Source organism: Tribolium castaneum, chromosome 6 (assembly GCF_031307605.1).
Source record: "Tribolium castaneum strain GA2 chromosome 6, icTriCast1.1, whole genome shotgun sequence".
Classification (NCBI taxonomy): domain Eukaryota; kingdom Metazoa; phylum Arthropoda; class Insecta; order Coleoptera; family Tenebrionidae; genus Tribolium; species Tribolium castaneum.
This window is the reverse complement of record NC_087399.1, coordinates 12180231-12198749: the sequence shown is the minus strand read 5'-3', so window position 1 is coordinate 12198749 and position 18519 is coordinate 12180231. Positions and strand designations below refer to the sequence as shown.

At 29.8% G+C, this 18519-nt stretch overlaps 1 protein-coding gene and 1 long non-coding RNA gene across 3 annotated transcripts in view; one reads left to right on the top strand and one right to left on the bottom strand.

Moving 5' to 3' along the window:
- Positions 1-4715, bottom strand: part of LOC657834 (uncharacterized) — a 34194-nt gene extending 29479 nt beyond the window's left edge. For both annotated transcript variants that reach the window (XR_001575264.2, XM_015982277.2), the window contains exon 1: positions 4577-4715. The gene's annotated coding sequence lies outside the window, so the exon portion shown is untranslated. The remainder of the gene's footprint in view (positions 1-4576) is intronic.
- On the top strand, positions 3876-14769 carry LOC135266577 (uncharacterized). Its single transcript, XR_010334705.1, has 3 exons — positions 3876-4210; positions 4282-13404; positions 14654-14769. It is a non-coding gene; the product is annotated as an uncharacterized LOC135266577 (long non-coding RNA).
- The last annotated feature ends 3750 nt before the right edge of the window (positions 14770-18519 follow it).

The following is an 18519-nucleotide window of genomic DNA, read 5'->3' as shown; positions in this document are numbered from 1 at the left end:
ATGATGTCAAATTTGCTTTTCTACTGTATTTTTCTAAAGGCGTTTGGAAGTAAAGATTATGTTTTTTTAATAATATCACCAAGCGAACAAAAAATTTTGTTGAAAATTGCGTCTTTAAAGTAAACTCTCAGTTTTTGTTTAAGATTTTGTTAAAATAAACCAAAAATTAACAGAAATAAGACAGTAAAAGGCTTATGTGCAGCAAGTCTTAATATGTAATTCTGCATTATTATGTATCTTGTTTTTTTATTATTGCTTACTACTTTCATTTGTTTTTTGTAAAAGAGCTTTTTCCATTCATAAATGTATAGTATATGTTATTTCGTAACTTTTTTAAAGGGAAGTTAGAAATTTACAATGGTCAAAATTGCAAATCTAGAAATTTTATTGGTTATTGCTATAGCAACAATTACAGTTTTTATATTTTAAGGGTTTCATAAGTCATAACATAATACGCGCTTAAGACAGTGATCGCATTTTTTTGCCGTTTTTTGTGCGTTTATCAGCCCGAAATGGAATTATTAGATCTTATAATAACTTGCCTAAAAATTAAAAATATTTGTTGTTTTCTTCTCCTCTTGTTTTTATTGCAGAATTCTTATTTTAAAAATACTTACATAAATACTTCCTTATCAGGAATTTTGGATATAAAAATGTTTTTGTATTTTTTTGTGTTTTGCTGTTTGTAGTGTAAACTTTAAATGATATTGGTGCACCAAATGAAATCTATCGTTTACGTAATGAAGATCTGTTTTCTGGCAACTAGAAATACACATTTATTTTCTGCGTGGGATAAAACTTGGAATGGAGTGTGTACATAAACCATTAACAAACAATAAAATAATGCGTTTTTTACAATATTATGGATTGTTTCAAAGAAAAAAGTGGTTAAACGTTGAAAGTCAACTTTAACTTCCTCTGTTGTATTTACCACATTATTTTAAGGAATACAGGATGATTGTTTTGTAACCTATATTAGAAACAACTAGATACAACCTAAACAAATGAATAACGAAAAATAGTTTTGTGAAAAATTCACAATGTGCGATGCTGATGAGTAATGACTTGATGAGTGTACTGAATAAAGTTATTTGTCCAAATAAAATACCGTGTTCTAAGCGTTGCCTCAAAAATCAAGGGAATGTTACAAAAAAGCCTATTAACAATTTGTAATGTAGGAAGGATGCAGCAGTGGACGAAGTCGACAAAAATTTTAATGTTCGTTTTCTTAAAAAAGAGAAATATCAAAAAATAGGTTCCAATTTTTTCTCTGATTTGTGTGTTTACAGGGTCACTAATAAAAAGTATAAATACACATGTATGTACTAGTTTATTGTACAAGTAAAAGGTAAAGAAAAGTTGTTTATTATCTGCGAGTGATGTGTTTCTGAAACGAGTGCGGAGCACGAGTTTTAGAAAGGAATCACGAGCAGATAATGCCAACTTTTCTTTACATGTATAATACAACGTTTTCTCTTATAGGTACACTGCGAAATTTTTGTTAAATTTTTTCACCGACTGAATAAAAAAATCACCAATAGAATAAAAAACACCAAATAGAATAAAAAAATAACTAAATCAAATAATGTGCCATAGTAACCACTTGTAGACTAAAGGTGCACTACCTCTACTCGTATCTATGGAATAAGCAACATTCTTAATACCTATAAGAGAAAATATTTTTTTTCGTTTATTAATTTTGATATTAATGAATTATTTGATTTAAAAAAGGATGTATTTGGGATTTTGACGTTTTGATGATATTCTCTTCTGACAGTCTTTGGGGAAAAGTGAAAGGAAAGTGTTAAAAAATTTAAAGATGATCTACCTCGAGGACAAAGGATGAAGGTCACATCATTAATTTTTAATTTTGTCACAAAAAAAGTTTACGTTTTACGAAAAAATATTGTAATAAACTCGTTTGTTAATAAACTCGCTATCGCTCGTTCGAGCTTTAAATAGTTTGTTTATTAATCGCCTACATTAAATGTTATTAAGTGTTAAATGTTACATTAGTTATTAAATAAATAACTATTTTCCAATTTCAAAATACATCTAAGCATAAATCAAATTTCTATAAGTTTTGATAAATAGTTTTTATAATATTTAACTGTATCCACACTTTTTAATGGCCCTGTATTTCAGAAGTTTTGACATTGGAAATCATCTTGTGTTTCTAAATCGGTCACCTGATGGAATGTTTCTATTAATAAAAGTGGTTTTAATATTTGATCTTCATGGACTAATGAAGACATTTTTTTGTTAAATTGGTTGCTTATTGATATGTTCCCTCTTATTAAACAGTTCTGTATTTAGTTGTCAAATATTGAATTACTAAATAAGATGCAAAAAGTTTGTGAACAACATTCCTAAATATTTTGCATGTTAATTACGAAAATTAACATTTTTTGTTTTACTACATATTTACAAATTTATTATCCAACATTTGGTTCTCCAGTTTCGTTTTTAAATAACAAATTAAGAAAATCAAAAAATTAAAAATTACTTCACAACTGATTTAATGAAACAATAATTACGAGTAAATTTTAAGGTATCATTGCTTGAACGTCCATGATATGGTGTCGAAAGAAAGTAAAAAAAAGTTTTGTAAACGTTTTTTTTAATATAACGAGCACATTAAGAAATTACTTATAAGTGCATTTTGAGCTACTCTTGAAAATTATTTACAAAAACATTTTTAAAAATAATTTGTTGTACTGCATATTTGCAAATTTCATTCGAAATATTATCAGCTTATGCATATTCCTTAAAAGGATAATTCTTGCATAACTACAGTATGTAAGTAAACTTAATAGTATGTTATAATGTTTTGCTGCCAACTCCCTATCCGATTTATCGAAGTTATACTGTATTTGTATTTTTATAAAATAAAGGTCAAAATTTTTTATAACAATTTTAATTTTATTATTACATATTTTATGTGAATGTTAAAAAAATCAAATGTTTACTTTGCAACATTTTTAGAAAATTGGATTTACAAGGTGATTCAAAAGTACCGGACAATTTCTCGGGTGTTGATAAAGGACATCAAACTGAATAAAAAGTTTCTATGACAAAAAAAATAGTTTGAGCTTTTTTCGCAAAATATAGCTTTTTAAAGCTAAATTTTTAAGCTAAGTTTTAGATAGTGGAAACGATAGCTCTCGGAACATTAAACATAGATCTGTTGAAAAAATCAACAACTAACGTCTTATGATGTACAAAACACTTAAAAAACTTGCAAATTTGTCAAAAAATTAAATTCGAAATCATAGGAAATCAAAGAACAAAAATCGATACCGTTGCTAAGGAAAACAAATTAAAAAATATGTCAAAATTAAGTTGCTTGAAAAAAAACTGCCTTCATTGTTGTGCTTAAGTGAAGATCTTTTATCACCATACGAGAGTTTATCCGTCACTTTTGAACCATCCTGTATGTAATAATGTATAATATATGTAAAAATACCCACAAAGAAAGTGTTGCTTTAACTTCTTTTAACTAAAATACTCATACCTATCGTAAAATCTGCAAATATTTAAAATACATTTAAAAACTCAAATCAAATGACAATCTCACTATGGGATTTTTGGAGAAGTCGAGGCGACAAAAATCTTAGATTAGAATTGGTAATATAAAAGTTTTTGTATTTTAATGTGAATAAAGTCTGAAAAATATTTGTGTGAAAAATATGTAATTTATACAAAAACGTGGTAATTAATTAAATCAAGCCCCCGACACAGAAACTGAGTCATTTTGAAAGTAAATGCGACTTATCGGCTTGTTTCTGTGACCATAAACATTCAGAGAAATTCTTCTATGGTCAACATTATGTAACAATCCTCTTTTTTTGCCTTTAATCATTGTTTGTTTATTAGTTATCGATCTATAATAAATTCGTCATTCCTTGTCACTATTGAATTGGTAAAAATGGAAGTGACTCGCAAACTGAATTGAATCCTTCATAACTATTATTGTCACTGTATTGAACGAAATAACAAATCATCGACTTATTTGCTGATGAACAGCCAAGTATTGCGTAAAAGTTGTCGGCCACGAACGTCTGGAAAAGTGTAAACTCTTTACCATATTTGGTCGCCACCAAATTTGGAAAATTAGGCTATAAAGCAATAACGCCTCGAGATAAATTTGTCACAAGTTTAAACAATAACAAATTTTTGTATTGTACTGATGTAACGGAATACCGCAAAGGTGAGTTATTTTTAACCTCGCGAACATAATCTCTGTGATAATTTACGATCGTAATTTGCATAAATGACCAGGTCCGGAAAAAAAATCGTCGGATGTCACCGCATTTGAAGAAAGGAAATTTGTTTGCAAACAGACGCCCATAAAAGGTAAACTTGAGACTAAATGAAGTCATCTTTTGATTTTTCAGCATTTTTTTAAATTTTTTGAGTGACTCAGAACAGTAGGTGTCGAACGAGTTTAATAGACACGGCCAGAACAGAGGTGTTATTTTATTACAAGACACGCCTCATATAACAAACAATTTGAAAAAATCTCCAACAAGTCACGTCGTTATCAATCAAAATTTGCAAAGTAGCACGAACTTACCACTGATTTTCTTTTCCTAGGTTTGAGAAAATGTCCACAAGCACTGAAAAAAAATCAAATCACCCAAAATCAAGTTCTCGTAAAAGTGATAACGAGGCAATAATATTGTGTATAATTTGCGCGGTTGCCGGTGGCCGACTGACTGGTAAAGAACTGACCATGAAGGTGGGATCTTCGCGAGGGACACCCCGATGTGGTCAGCAGACACCTTCAAAGAGGTGCCCCGCTCTTGTGACGTAGTGCCTGCAACAGGCGCCCACTCACTATCCCGCAAATTGGAACGATTCGTTTCCAATTGATTTCAAAAAGCAACACTTTAATATGTATAATCAAAATTATTAGTTGTTGGTAATATGGCAATAGCAGCAAATTTTTTTTATTGTTATGAAGCCTATTTCACCAGAATGTTGGCAAAGCAATGTTCGAAGAAAATATCTGAAACTATTGTAACACAATTCTTCCAGACATCTCTATTCGGTTTAGCCATATTGAATAACATAGTAATAATTCTCTTAATTTGTTGTCATTTCAACAGTTTACTTGCTTATTTAGCATATTTACACTAACATTTTACTCAGAATGAACTTTTCTTCCCATAAAACGCTAAATGTTTACAATAAAATAAAATCTATCCGCTTCACCATTACAAAAATAATTTATGGTATACATGTGTACATAACATACAGTGTTATTCGAGAGCATGTGACAGTATAAAAGTAACTTATCAAGTAATGCTAATATTGCTAATTTTTATAAATATTATTTTTGGTAAGTTTCAAAATTAATAAAAATTGGTCAGATGGTGACAGTATAAATAGAATACAAGTTAATATTTAAATGAATCTCAACCAAAAATAAAATTTACACTTAAACACTTAAACTTTAAAAATTAAAATTAAATATTATTTAGGTGATTTAGGTGTGATTGGGGTAAGATTGTAAAAGATTTCGTTGGGGTATCTGAAGGCAGGCATTCGTTTTCGTCAATTTTATTGCGAGACTATAAATCAAAAAGGTTGGCTATTGGTAAATTTTGTTGGCAAATTATACCATCTTCCAGTCACTCACGCGTCTGGTTTGTGTCTTAATAAAAAGACTGATTATTTAATCAACCAAGTCAAAATTTATAATTATGATACCAGGGTTCGTTGAGTTAGCAGGTCTAAAAATTTTGTAGTTAAATTAACAGTTAGTGCCCAAAAACTCACAAAAGTGCTACGAATTTATTTATTAACAAAAAAATTTAATAAAAATCGTGAATGGTCTTCATCAATGTGTGTAAAATTTCAGGATTTTTATTTCATTAGAAGAAGCGATTCTTTTAGGTGCGCGACAAGGTTGCCTCACCCAGTGCAAGGGTGTTTCAAAAAAAAGTTTTTGTGTTGTGTTTAACCAAAATATTTGTTAAAATTTTTGGTCAAATACACATAATCTAAAAATATAAATTTTATAAATTTTAGAATCCTAGCTTGTAAGCAAAAAAAATATTCTCTTCTGATTATAAAAAACAATCGATTATGGGTGTATTTATATAACACCCCAAATCCGGGTACGTAATGTAAATTTAATTCTTCAATTTTTCCTTTTAAGGCGATATGAACTACTTTTATACCCGATTTTGACACTGACATTTGTTTAAAAATAACAGACCATAACTAAATGAAATAATGTATCATAGTAACCACTTGTAGAATAAAAGTGTACTACCTCTAATCGTATCTATGGAATAAGCAACAACATTATTAGTACCTATAAGAGAAACATTATTTCTTACTTTTTAGTGCATCTTTTAAATAAAGACTTTTTTTCTAAAAACATTTTTTTTAATTAATATAAAGTAAAGTGTGTAATTAACCCTGTATCAGACAAAATAATTTGCCTCGATACACAATTTTGAATATAAATAATCTTACTGTTTTCACATAGCGTTTGTAATTTTAATGTGATCATATTTGATGAATAAAATTTTTCAAAATCTTTTTACTTTTAGTTCAAATTATGCCATTATTTTTAACGGCACTCTAGTAAAATGTTTTTTTTTGTTGAAGATGCGTTTACGCTTTATGCCAAAAAGGACTTAAATAATATAGGTATATCCATTGTTTTTCAACCAGTTTCTTTTTGAAGTTACGTAAGTTGTCCAAATTTAACAGATGTGGTTGTTTAATGCATGCTTTTAGTTCCCGAAAAATTTGACACAAGTATACAAATTGTAATTCTGAGAACCCACTTTCAGAATTTGAACCTAATTTCATTGGAAATGTGTTTCGATCTGTCAAAACTTCACTGTCACTGCATAAGAGAATATTTGCGGTTTGTAAAATGTTCGTGATGAGCTCACGATACTTTATTTAAAAAATACTGGTTTAAAATAGTATATTATTATACGAGTTTTATATCACATCTTATTGTGACACGAATATTTTTCCAGAAGAATATCTGCCACAATTAAGTCTTATAAAACGAGTGTAATATACTATTTTTTCTACTTTCTGTTTTTGTTGTTTGTTTTTGTTTAGTTTAATTTATTAAAATCTGTTCAAACTATTTCCTCTTAATTTTGTTAATTATTCGGGCTTTATCAATAAACGATTTGACGCTGTTGGCAGATCACACACTAAATTACAGTGATGAATGACTGATGACACAAAACCCAGCACTGCCGACTCCAAAAAAATTACTTAAAGGGGTTGCACATAAGTTCTCTTTGTGAAACTACTTTCAGTTCCGCAATGAACAATTTGTGAAACCAAAGTAGGAAAAGTAATTTTCAGTGTTTTTGACATTTAGTAAATTCAAAAAGTGTAAAGTGTAGATTATTGTAAGGCAAATAATGTCCCAAAAGAGTAAAATTTCATACTTGATTGATTTGAAATAAAAAAAGAATTGAATCATGCTACAAAATTCTTTCCCACGCATCAAATTTGTTTTTTCCAAACATTAGAGTCTACTTTTATTTTTGAAAACTTATGGGCATACATCTGCATTAGTTCTACAAACTTGTAAAATAAGGTAGAAATTCTCAAATTTCCATCTCAAAATTTATAAAACGAGAGTAATATACTATTTTTTCTGCTTTCTCTTTTTGTTGTTTGTTTTTGTTTAGTTTAAGTTATCAAAACCTGTTCACACTGCTTCCTCTTAATTTTGTTAATTATTCGGGTTTTATCAATAATCGATTTGACGCTGTTGGCAGATCACACACTAAATTACAGTGATGACTGATGAAACTCTGCCCAGCACTGCCAATACAACTCCTAAAAATTTACTAAAAGTAGTTCCGTAAACGTTTTTTTTGTGAAACTACTTTCGGTTTCACAATGAACATTTTGTGAAAAGTATACCTACCAATTTTTTTTTGAAACTGAAAAAACTGATTTCGATTTTGATTATTAATAAAAATATTAATATTTTTTTATTTGCATATTGCATTATTGCGCAAATGTAAATGAAGCTTAGACTAAAAGCTTTTATGCAATTTTGTTTGTAGATAACACACGCAAATAGCTAAATAACATGTCACTTATTAAATAGTTCAGCTGATCAAGCATGTACGATTAAAGTAACACAAAGTTATTTATTACATTGCCTGCAACTTCGAACTTAATCCATGATCATTCTATTAAAAATATAATCATTTCAAATGAGAAACTATTTCAACAGGTAGGTATATTTTAATCTACTAAGACATCCGGTGAAACAAATAAGGCAATTATCACAAATTAGAAACATCTAACGTAGGTGGCACAAATTATTATCTGGTTCATTTTCAATCAACAGATGGAAAAATAAATTGGTTTTAGTGTTTTTTTTTGGTTTATTTAAATCGTCGGTTTCCATTCTTCTTAATGTTTTTTTAATATCTTAGAAAATCACTCAGATTAGATGAGATCGTAGGTTTTTAATGATGTGAGTTAAAATTCAGCCACTACAGTTGTTGCGTGAACTACTTGAAGGTGTTATCTAATGTTAATTACTTTCATGATAAGCTCCGTTATAATTTCCTCCTTACTTTCAATTGCATAATAAGGGTCCCACTCTCAATTTGCGCTATCCCATGATTTGATATAAATAGTTAATAAAAAGACGCTTCGACGCGTTGGAGCAAAAGGCGGGACCTTGTTTTGATCCTTGAGTGATGTAACACTCTAAAATAAGCCAAATCTTTTCTTATTCAAATCGAATAGAGGATGGATTTGTCACTTGCTCACAGTACAGGCGCTTTCACGCGAATGCATCAAGGTTCTGCATAATCCCCTTGCATATGCGACGAATTAAACGCAAAGCAAAGGATTAACAGCTTTTTGAGTCATCGAATCGTTCGAATTTCCACGCGAACGATCAAATATTCACAACCCACCGAATCGCAAGTGGGTATTGCAACAAGAAATCATTTTTTTAAGCACATGTGTTCAAGTTCACGGTTCCTTGGGCAAATTTTTCAAAATATGATCAATACAGTGATTTGAAATGGGTCCGGCATTGACCCATACCCATATAAAGGAACGTATTTCACTGAAGTCTGGTCGAGTTGGCCCTGGCACCATGCACTTATTACATACATCACATGCAATCAGGCCACTTGATCTCGTAAAAATAAGACGAATCTAAAACAATATCGTTCTTTAATTGAATAATTCGCACCACACCCACGCCCATCTTTTTTCTTTGATGAATAAACTTGACATTGAGGTCAAAAAATAAAACTTTTCGATGGGTTTTTCGCAGACGGCGTCGCGACGACCGTAATAATTCAATTTGTATTGTTTGGTTCAACAATTGGTGTGTTGGTGGATGACCAAAAGTTACGCCTTGGACCGCAGGTGCTGGAAGAGTGCGGAATTAACAAAAATCACACCCACGAAAAATCGCAAGAAAATAACAAGAAATTTTGTTAATTAGTTATTAGTTATTTTTGCGACGAATTTTGCCAAAAATAATTTATCTTCAAGTTTTTGGCACAATATGTTTTATTTTTTTAGAGGTTGTTGACTACTGGTTTTTTATTTCAGTAGGTGTGGAGTCAGTAGTGTAACAAATCATTCAATACTAATTATTAAATAAACAACAAGCTTCTAATGTTTGCAAATAATCTAAGATGCTGTCATATCAATCATAGATATGTTAATACAAAGTATCACTTTAATTTCACGATTTCTACACAAGGGTCTTATATGGTCACAACAATTAGTTATATCCAGCTGTTTGTGTAAATTTGTATTTTGTGTTAATAACCGTTAGTAGGATACTTACCTACTTTTTGATTTTAGATATACATGGTATAAGTATCAGATTTCGTTTTTTGGTTATGTTATTGGCTTAGAAATGTAAAGGTGTTTTTGATTTGAGAGTAAAAACAGTTGCTAATTGCAAGAATCATTTCAATTTTTAAGAAAATGTCTCCACAATACAAGCACATATTCCTATTAACTACAACCCACATAGTCATTTTAAACTTATAATTTAAAAAATTTTACTTTCAAATGAACAGTAGGAATATCCATATTTATTATTGAAAGTAACAAAAAAAGAAAAGATTTGCACCTTCTTCAAAAATAGAAACTTTTTCATTTTTAAATAACTCCGAATGTGTTAGGTTTTATGTCTTATGTAAATGTTGTAATAAGAAAAAACGTTCATTTTCTAATTCCCTATCGAACGGTCTAAAATAAACAAGGATTACCATTTGTAATAAGCAAAATAAAAGGCTCTAAAGTTTAAAAAGTTTGGAAGTAAATTGTAAACACCCTGTAGTAATTCAGATCAATCAAACTTAATTAATAAGTTTGTTAGACCTTATTCAACACGTACCTAGTAATATTGTCATCAAAAAAACGTTGTATCTATTTTTTAATAATTTTTAAATCTAAAGATGTAAAACCGATTCTTTTTGTTTTTATTTTTTTAAGTAATCCCTGAACCGATTTGAAAAAAAACTTTAGGGACATGTAAGAAGCTAAAAAGGTATCCTAATGAGCATAAAAAATAATAGCATGCTTTAAAAAAAATGTTATGTTGACATAATACTCTTTTGGGACACTCTGCATAATCAAAAATACTTTCTTGAAATACGTCCTAGAGTAAAAATAACATCTACAAAATATCAGAAGTCCAAATTTACTAATAATAAGTGAGCTACAGAATACAGGAGATGAGCTGGACCAGCCTCTATATCGAAAATGCATAGTTTTCTCCTTTTCTGAACTCTGAACTTAAGGTGTCATATTTTGAGAACCGCTGAACTGGAATGATGAAAATTAACGTGTTCGTACTTTTAAGGGCCGGTTTACAGAAAGCGAAATTAAGATTTAATTCAAAATTAAACTAATTCGAATTAAGTTGCCATTTAAAAAACATTGACAAATGTCAAGTTAATCGCGATTAAAATTTAATTGCAATTAAAATGTTCTGTAAACCGGCTCTTAAATTATTGACAAAACGCCAGAGGTAAATTAACTTCTTGGTTCACTAAATTTAAAAAAAACAAAAAAATTATGCCACAACCGGGATACGAATCTCCCACACAAATAAACATGTTAGCAACACTATTTAAAAAATTCTCAAAACTGTATATTTTTATATGTTCAAAAAAAATTAATGAAAAAGCCTACGTTTGGAGAGTTTCAAATTCCAACTGAAGTGTTCCAAATGGAGTGCTCCAATTTTTATTACATTAAATTGAAGAAAAAAGAAGAGAAGTTGGGTTTACTTTTTGTTAACATTTTTTATATTTACTGAAGAATAAAACATTTTTGAGCAGAACTTGTCATTAATTCTATTTTATATCTATTTTTAGCAAAAACAGCTATGGTCAGCAGTGCCAAAAAATCAAAATTACCTGAATATATTAAGATAGGTATACAATGTTAGCCCAGAATTAAATTTTCTAAAGGTAATTAGGATTTTTGTTTCCTTTTTTTGATTGAAATTTAAAACCACCAATATAAAGATCCAAGTTTTCTCTACCAAATGCACAAATAAAAAATTTAAGTATTCTAAAATAATTAAATTTTAAAATAAAAAATTAATTTAAATATCTCGCTAACGGCTAAGGGCCGGTTTACAAAAAGCGAAATTAAGATTTAATTCAGAATTACACTAATTCGAATTAAGTTGCCATTTAAATTGCATTGACAAGTTTCAAGTTAATCGCGATTAAAATTCAATTGCAATTAAAATGTTCTGTAAACCAGCTCTAAATTTACGAATTTATATTTCGAATTAATCCAGAAACAGTAAAAAACTTAGCCTTTGTTTTTGTCAAATGAATTTTGTGTAAAGTGTAGATTATTGTAAGGCTAATAATGTTCCAAGAGAGTAAAATTTCGTACTTTATAGTTTTGAAATAAAAAAACAATTGAATCATGCAACAAAATGCTTTCCCACGCAACAAATTTAATTTTTTTCAAAATATTTACTTTTGAAAACTACCATCTTAAAATTCGATAATAATAACAGCATAAGACTAATCTGTCTCTCCGAATGCAATTAGGTATTTTAATTACTTTGAATTCATATGTTCAACAGACATTATACCCATTAGCGTAATATAAAAAAAATACAAGTAAACAGTTTCCCACTACTCCGTAGAGTTAGTATAGCTTTCGAAAATTATAAGTCTTTATAAAACTTTTTTTAGTTAATTAAACTTTTATAAAATCACCTACAGCTTTGCATCGACCTGTGGAAAATGTATATGGTAGAGCTCAGCTCCGTTTGCGTGTGCGTCATCTGACATTTCTGTCACTACGTTTACATAGCAGGGGCATAGCGGTGACAAACTATCAAATATTTTTTGAGGTTACGAAGTGTTTAAATTATGAGTTGTTACAAAAAATACAGATTCACAAAACAAGAACTAATAAACGCAGAATCAAAAACCTAACGAAACGCAAATCACAAAACACAATAAACGAACAGAAAATACTTGCGATTAACACCGATAACACTTTCGACAACCATGCGATGACGTCTATAATTTACTGTCAATGTCAGTTTGACAAATTCGTGACACTTGATGGTGTTGTCGAAGTGCACATGTAAATTAATGTTCAAGGATACCACCCTTAGATAGCCCTTAGCTGTTTAAATTTGCATTGTTTTTGATAATTTTTTATAGCTTTGTGTTGGTAATGAAAAAATGAAATTGATGACGCACACGCAAATCGAGCTGACCGCCACTATATAAGTGATGACCTGTTGACTACTTTTTATTTTAAAACTTCATTATTAATCGTTACACCTACACTCTTTAGTTTTGTGCTTCAAATCGATTTGCAGCGACGTACTAAGATAAACAGAAAATTAATAAATATTAATGATTTCTAAAATAAAACACTGAAAGATGACAGTAATGCTGTGTAATCGTTGTGATTTTAATACATATTATTTGATCAACAGTTGCGCGCCATTGCGAGAATTTTGCAAGAAATATAAAAATGCAAATGTCCTACATTAATAGCATAGAATTAACCAATTAAATAATAATTTGTTATGAATTATTAATGACTTAACAATAATCAAAACCTCCTACAAATTTGTTTACGTAACAAAATAAGTAGCAATGTTATTACATTATCTGGTAAAATAATTCTAAAAATTTGAAGTAAAAGAAAGTAATTTAATAAAATACATAAATGTGAAATCAGGAGATCACGATTATTGACTTAGTTGATTCATAAAATATAAGTGGTTACATTATTTCAGTTAGTTATGGTCTGTTTTTTTATAAACAATTGTCAGTGTCAAAACTGGGTATAAAAGTAATTTATATCGTCTTAAAAAGGAAAATCGAGAAATTAGATTTATATTACGTACCCGGATTTGGGGTGAGCAATACACTTAGTTGTAAATTTCTTCAATTAAAGCCATACAGCAAAAATTCGATAGAATAAAGTAGCCATTTGGTGATTTTTTAATTCTATTTGGTAATTTCTTTATTCTATTGGTGAAAATTTAACAACAATTTCTCGATGTACCTATAAGAGAAAACGTTGTATTATATACGTAAAGAAAAGTTGGCATTATCTGCTCGTGATTCCTTTTTAAAATTCGTGCTCCGCACTCGCACATAATGAACAATTTTTCTTTACTTGTATAATAAACTACTATTTCTTACTATGATTTTCAATATTTTGCAAATTGTTAAATTTTTTACATGATTTAACAAATCAAAAAGTTTTCACCGTCGTTGCTAATATTACTAACAGCTATAAATATCGAAATTACATATTCATTCCGCTAATCAATCTTGTCTAAAAAAAAGTCATTTTAGTTAAAACTGAATCACCTTCTTCCGAAAATTGCTTCCAAGGTTTTTTTTTAATTTTTCAAAACCCGGATAGTATATTAAATATATTTGCAGTGTGTTTTAGTGTTTTGTCCAATGTACCAACCTAATATAATTTGAATACTACAACATAAATAAAATAAAATATACTAAAATAGTTTCGAAGCACGCAATAGCAATTAGTTTGTCTAATTCTGTGATAAAATTGTGGTATAATAAAGATAAAATATTTGAATACGTGAATAATGACTAAATGTTTTGTATTTGTGTTATTTCGGATAGTGTAGAGTAATTCTTCCAAATTCCAATAGTATTTCTTATTTAGTCATATTGTTAATCAGTATATCCGTGCTTTTGTAACTCAACACAAACAAAAATTGTTCGATTTTAAATCTGAGTAAACACGTAATGTAATCACAACAATTTTTGATAAAATCTTGCGACACAAATCGGAATAAATAAATCTCGATGTCTCTTTGTATTTCTTATTGTACCCACGCAGTTGTCACACAAACTTTTAACCTGTTGATCAGTGACGAGCGATTTTTATTGAAAAAAAATCGCCAACGCTAATTTACTGTTAGGTCAGAAACCCACAAGGTGTAGAGAGCAATACTGTGTCAAATCGATACCAATTTCTTTATTGTTCGTCACAGCGCTACAAATAAAAAAATATTTGTTGAAACGAATAAGGGTAAATCTAAACATTAGCATACGTTTTTGGAAATGTGACATAGAAAGTGCAACCCGTCCAAACTTACGTCACCCTCAATAAGATCTAATTGCAGAATAAAGAAATTTCCGCAGAATCGGTGAAGGTTTTTGATCGAAATTCGTAGGCGCGCCGAATATGGAGATATGTCCTGATCCAGGCATCGAACAGTAGGTGGAGGCTGATGACGTCATAACTGGTAAGCTTATGCACGTACTTAAGTAATAATTAAAACTAAACTGGCACTTGTCGTTGCTGTGACCTTTCGAGATGTTTCGAGAGATAAATCGGTGCATTTATGGAGAGTCGTAATAGAAGACATTATCAGGATGTACTTAATGAGTGAAATTTCTGTAAGAATGTCGTTGCACACCCTGTTTTCTGCCATTGGTTGGGTGCAAGTGTGATGCAATTTTATATTAAATTGTTAACACTCGGCGCAAACATTGTTTATTATCAAATCATTACATTATTTAATGTGAAATTGTATTTCGCCGTAACATCCTCCATTGTACGCCAAAATACTTAGTTAATTACCTATTTAGTTGGTATTTTTGTCGATAATAGAAACAAGCTAAGAATCTAAACACGGGTGATTTTCTTAAATATTTTAGAACAAACAAATATTTCATTGCTTTTTAAAGTACACTAAGAGTTGAAATAAAACGCAAAAAATGTTTACAAAACAATTGTTTTTAAAGACAAAAATCTATTTTTATCAAAAATTGTAATTTTTATAGGAACTACACCTTAACATTAATACCGTGTAATATCACTTCTAGTCCGAATAACAGCTTACAATGTTCTAGGAATGCTTGCTATGAGGTTAACAACATAATTTTGTCCCATTTTTTCCCATCTCCGCATAAGGGCATTTTACAATTCTTGTAGAAATCAAAATTCATTTCGCTGCTTTAGCAAGCCTCGCTGAGGGTGATTCCAAACATAATCGATAAGATTAAGATCAGAACATTTTTCAGACCACTACAATGTTCTGAAAATGACCACTTACAGGTACTGTAATTTTAGGTATGTGAGGTCAGGTACTATCGGATATTTTCTTGAATAAACAAGAAATTATTTCCGACAAAAGGGCCATAGGGTCACACATGAGGTTTTAAAATGTCTTCAATATATCGGGCAATTGTTACGAGGGGAGGTCCAGAAATCCACGGAATAGGGGGTAAGAGAAGAAGGTAGATCCACTAGCTTAGTGTCATATTAACTGGCATCTTTTATGAGTATATGTGTCAAGTTTCAACTCTCTGGCCTCATTTGTTTACGAGATATTACCGATTGAACAACTCATTTGAACAAAGCGGCACATTGAATTTAAATTCCATAGTCGACTTGATGAACAACCATTTTTGAACACCTTGTAGTAATTCGGATGTGATCCATGATAGTGATCCGTATATCATCCTTGGCAGTGAACCGGATCAGCTTGATTCACATTTTTTATCGCAATCCGAATTTGATCCGAATCTGACACGAATCCGGATTTTAATTCGTCCGTTACATACGTATTTACTTTTTCTCGTCAAACGTTGAGTTAATCATGAAAATATAAATTATTGGGTAATATCTCCTTGCTTAAAATTTTTGAAACAAATCATTGTTTTAACATAATCGTAATGTATTCATGTGCACGATTGTCCTTAAGTGTAAAAATTTTTATGGTGATATTGTTGGTAAGAACCCTTGAATGCTTTTTGCCTGGGGCTAGTCGGAAGAGAGTCCTCTAGTGACTAATAGAAATAGGGAAGGCTATAATAACAAACGAACGAAGAAACGAACCCAAACCATTTGGCCAAAATGGGCAAAATTAAGAGTATGACGGGTTACCTAATACGGCGCTAAATACTGCGCCATCGTGTGAGCCAGAACCACAATACTTCCCAGTATAGTTCAACCTTAACTAAACGTAGTCGACTGTTTGCTAAAATTACAAAGTTTTTCTGTTACAATTTTGGGGAAAATATTCATAGGTCATAATAATATTTTTTTAATAGCATACTATTTTTTTAGTACTCATTAGTATGCCTTTCTAGCTTCTTACATGTAACTAAAGTGTTTTTTAAATCGGTTCAGGGATTACTGTTAAAAAAAATAAAAACCATAAAAATAAACAGTTTTACACCTTTAACTTTAAAAAATTATAAAAAACAGAAGCGGTGCTTTCTTGATCACATTATTAGTACGTACGTCTTGAACAAGGTCTAACCGACATATTAATTAAGTTTGATTGATCTGAATTACTACAGGGTGTTTACAATTTATTTTTAAAATTCTTAAATTTTAGAGCTCTTTATTCTGCTTATTTCAAATGACAACCCCTGTTCATTTTTATATCAGTCGATGCAGAACTAAAAAATAACATTTTTCCTAACGTACCCTAACGTAAATCCTAACTCATTCGGAGTTATTTGTCAAAAACTTGTTTTGTCAACTTTTTTACTGCTAAATTTAATAAATAAAAGTCGGAGATGACTCCAACCCTGTTTATTTTTATATCACTCGATGCGGAATTAAATAAAACAACATTTTTTGTTATTACAACCCTATTGCGAATCCTAACACATTCGGAGTTAATTACCAAAAACCTTAACCATGTTCGACTTTTAACTGAACCCCGTTATGCAGAAAGGAACCAAGTGTTTTTTTTATACAGTCTGTATTAGAACTGAGTGTCTTAATTTTAACAGGTAACAGAGCTCAACAAATAAATCATCTTTTCTCTTAGTAAATTTTCAATAACAATTCACAAAACGTGGAAAAAGATAACATACTGAAACGTGTAGGTACGCCTATGGGTACAAAAATAAAAGCCGAACTATCTTCGTTCTAGAAACTGAAAATTTAAACTATTTAAAACAACAATGAAAATTGTTGCTATGAATATAAACTAATTATTAAACACTGACCGGCTCGTATGCACAAAAGAAAGGAGGAACACAGTGGAAATTATAATCAAGAATTTTGCAAAACGTTATATAGATAAGTTGTTTTATTTGATGAGTTTTATTACGTGGTAAAATTAACACATATATTTCTGATACAGCCTGTATGTACTGAAGATGTTTTGTTCAAATGAACAAAAAAGAAAAATTTCTGTTGTGGATACACTCTTGATACACTCATAGGTAAATAAAATGCAGTTTTCGTTTTTTAAATAGGCTATAATAGGTTATTAATTTAAAGAAATAACACTCATAAGTAAATAAAATGCAAAAAATGCAGTTTTTTTTATACATATAGGCTATAATAGGTTATTAATTTAAAATAGTAACAAATTAATATAGACTGTTTATTAATTCCCAAGATCCACGAAAACTTTAAAGAAAAAACAAAAAGGATAGTGAGGTAACAATTATTTCAATAAATATGTTTTCTAAATTTTAGGAATATTATTTTATTAATTTTGCTTAAAGTTGCTAAACTACTTTTTTCTATTGTCATTAATTGAATAATTGGTCTTATTTTGTCTGAAATTCGATGCTTTTTAGTTTTAGCCCCTTAGTCTTGACTGTATTTTTAGGCAACCCAGTCTTTTGTATAAATATTAATATTTCGATAAAAAAATAATAATTCTGATTCTAAGATCAGAATTAATAGTCTAAACTATTAAGAAAACGATAGAATAAATAGTAAAATAAAAAAATAGTACGGCAGAGTAAAATGAAGGCACTTCGAACGTTATAACGTCTCGGTGACAAATCGTTTTAAATTAATTTAAATTCAACCAATTCACTAATTACTTTAAAAAAAAATGCATAAATGTTGAGCTTTGCATTCTTAACGAACTGAGAAAAGCTGCCGACTAAAATTTCCATGAGAAACATCAGAAAAAAATTTAAAATTTAAAATTTGCGCTTCGTCCCGTATTTTTCAAAACGCTGCGAATACGGTTGAAAATACAAGAAAAATGTTCAGAAGAAGGTT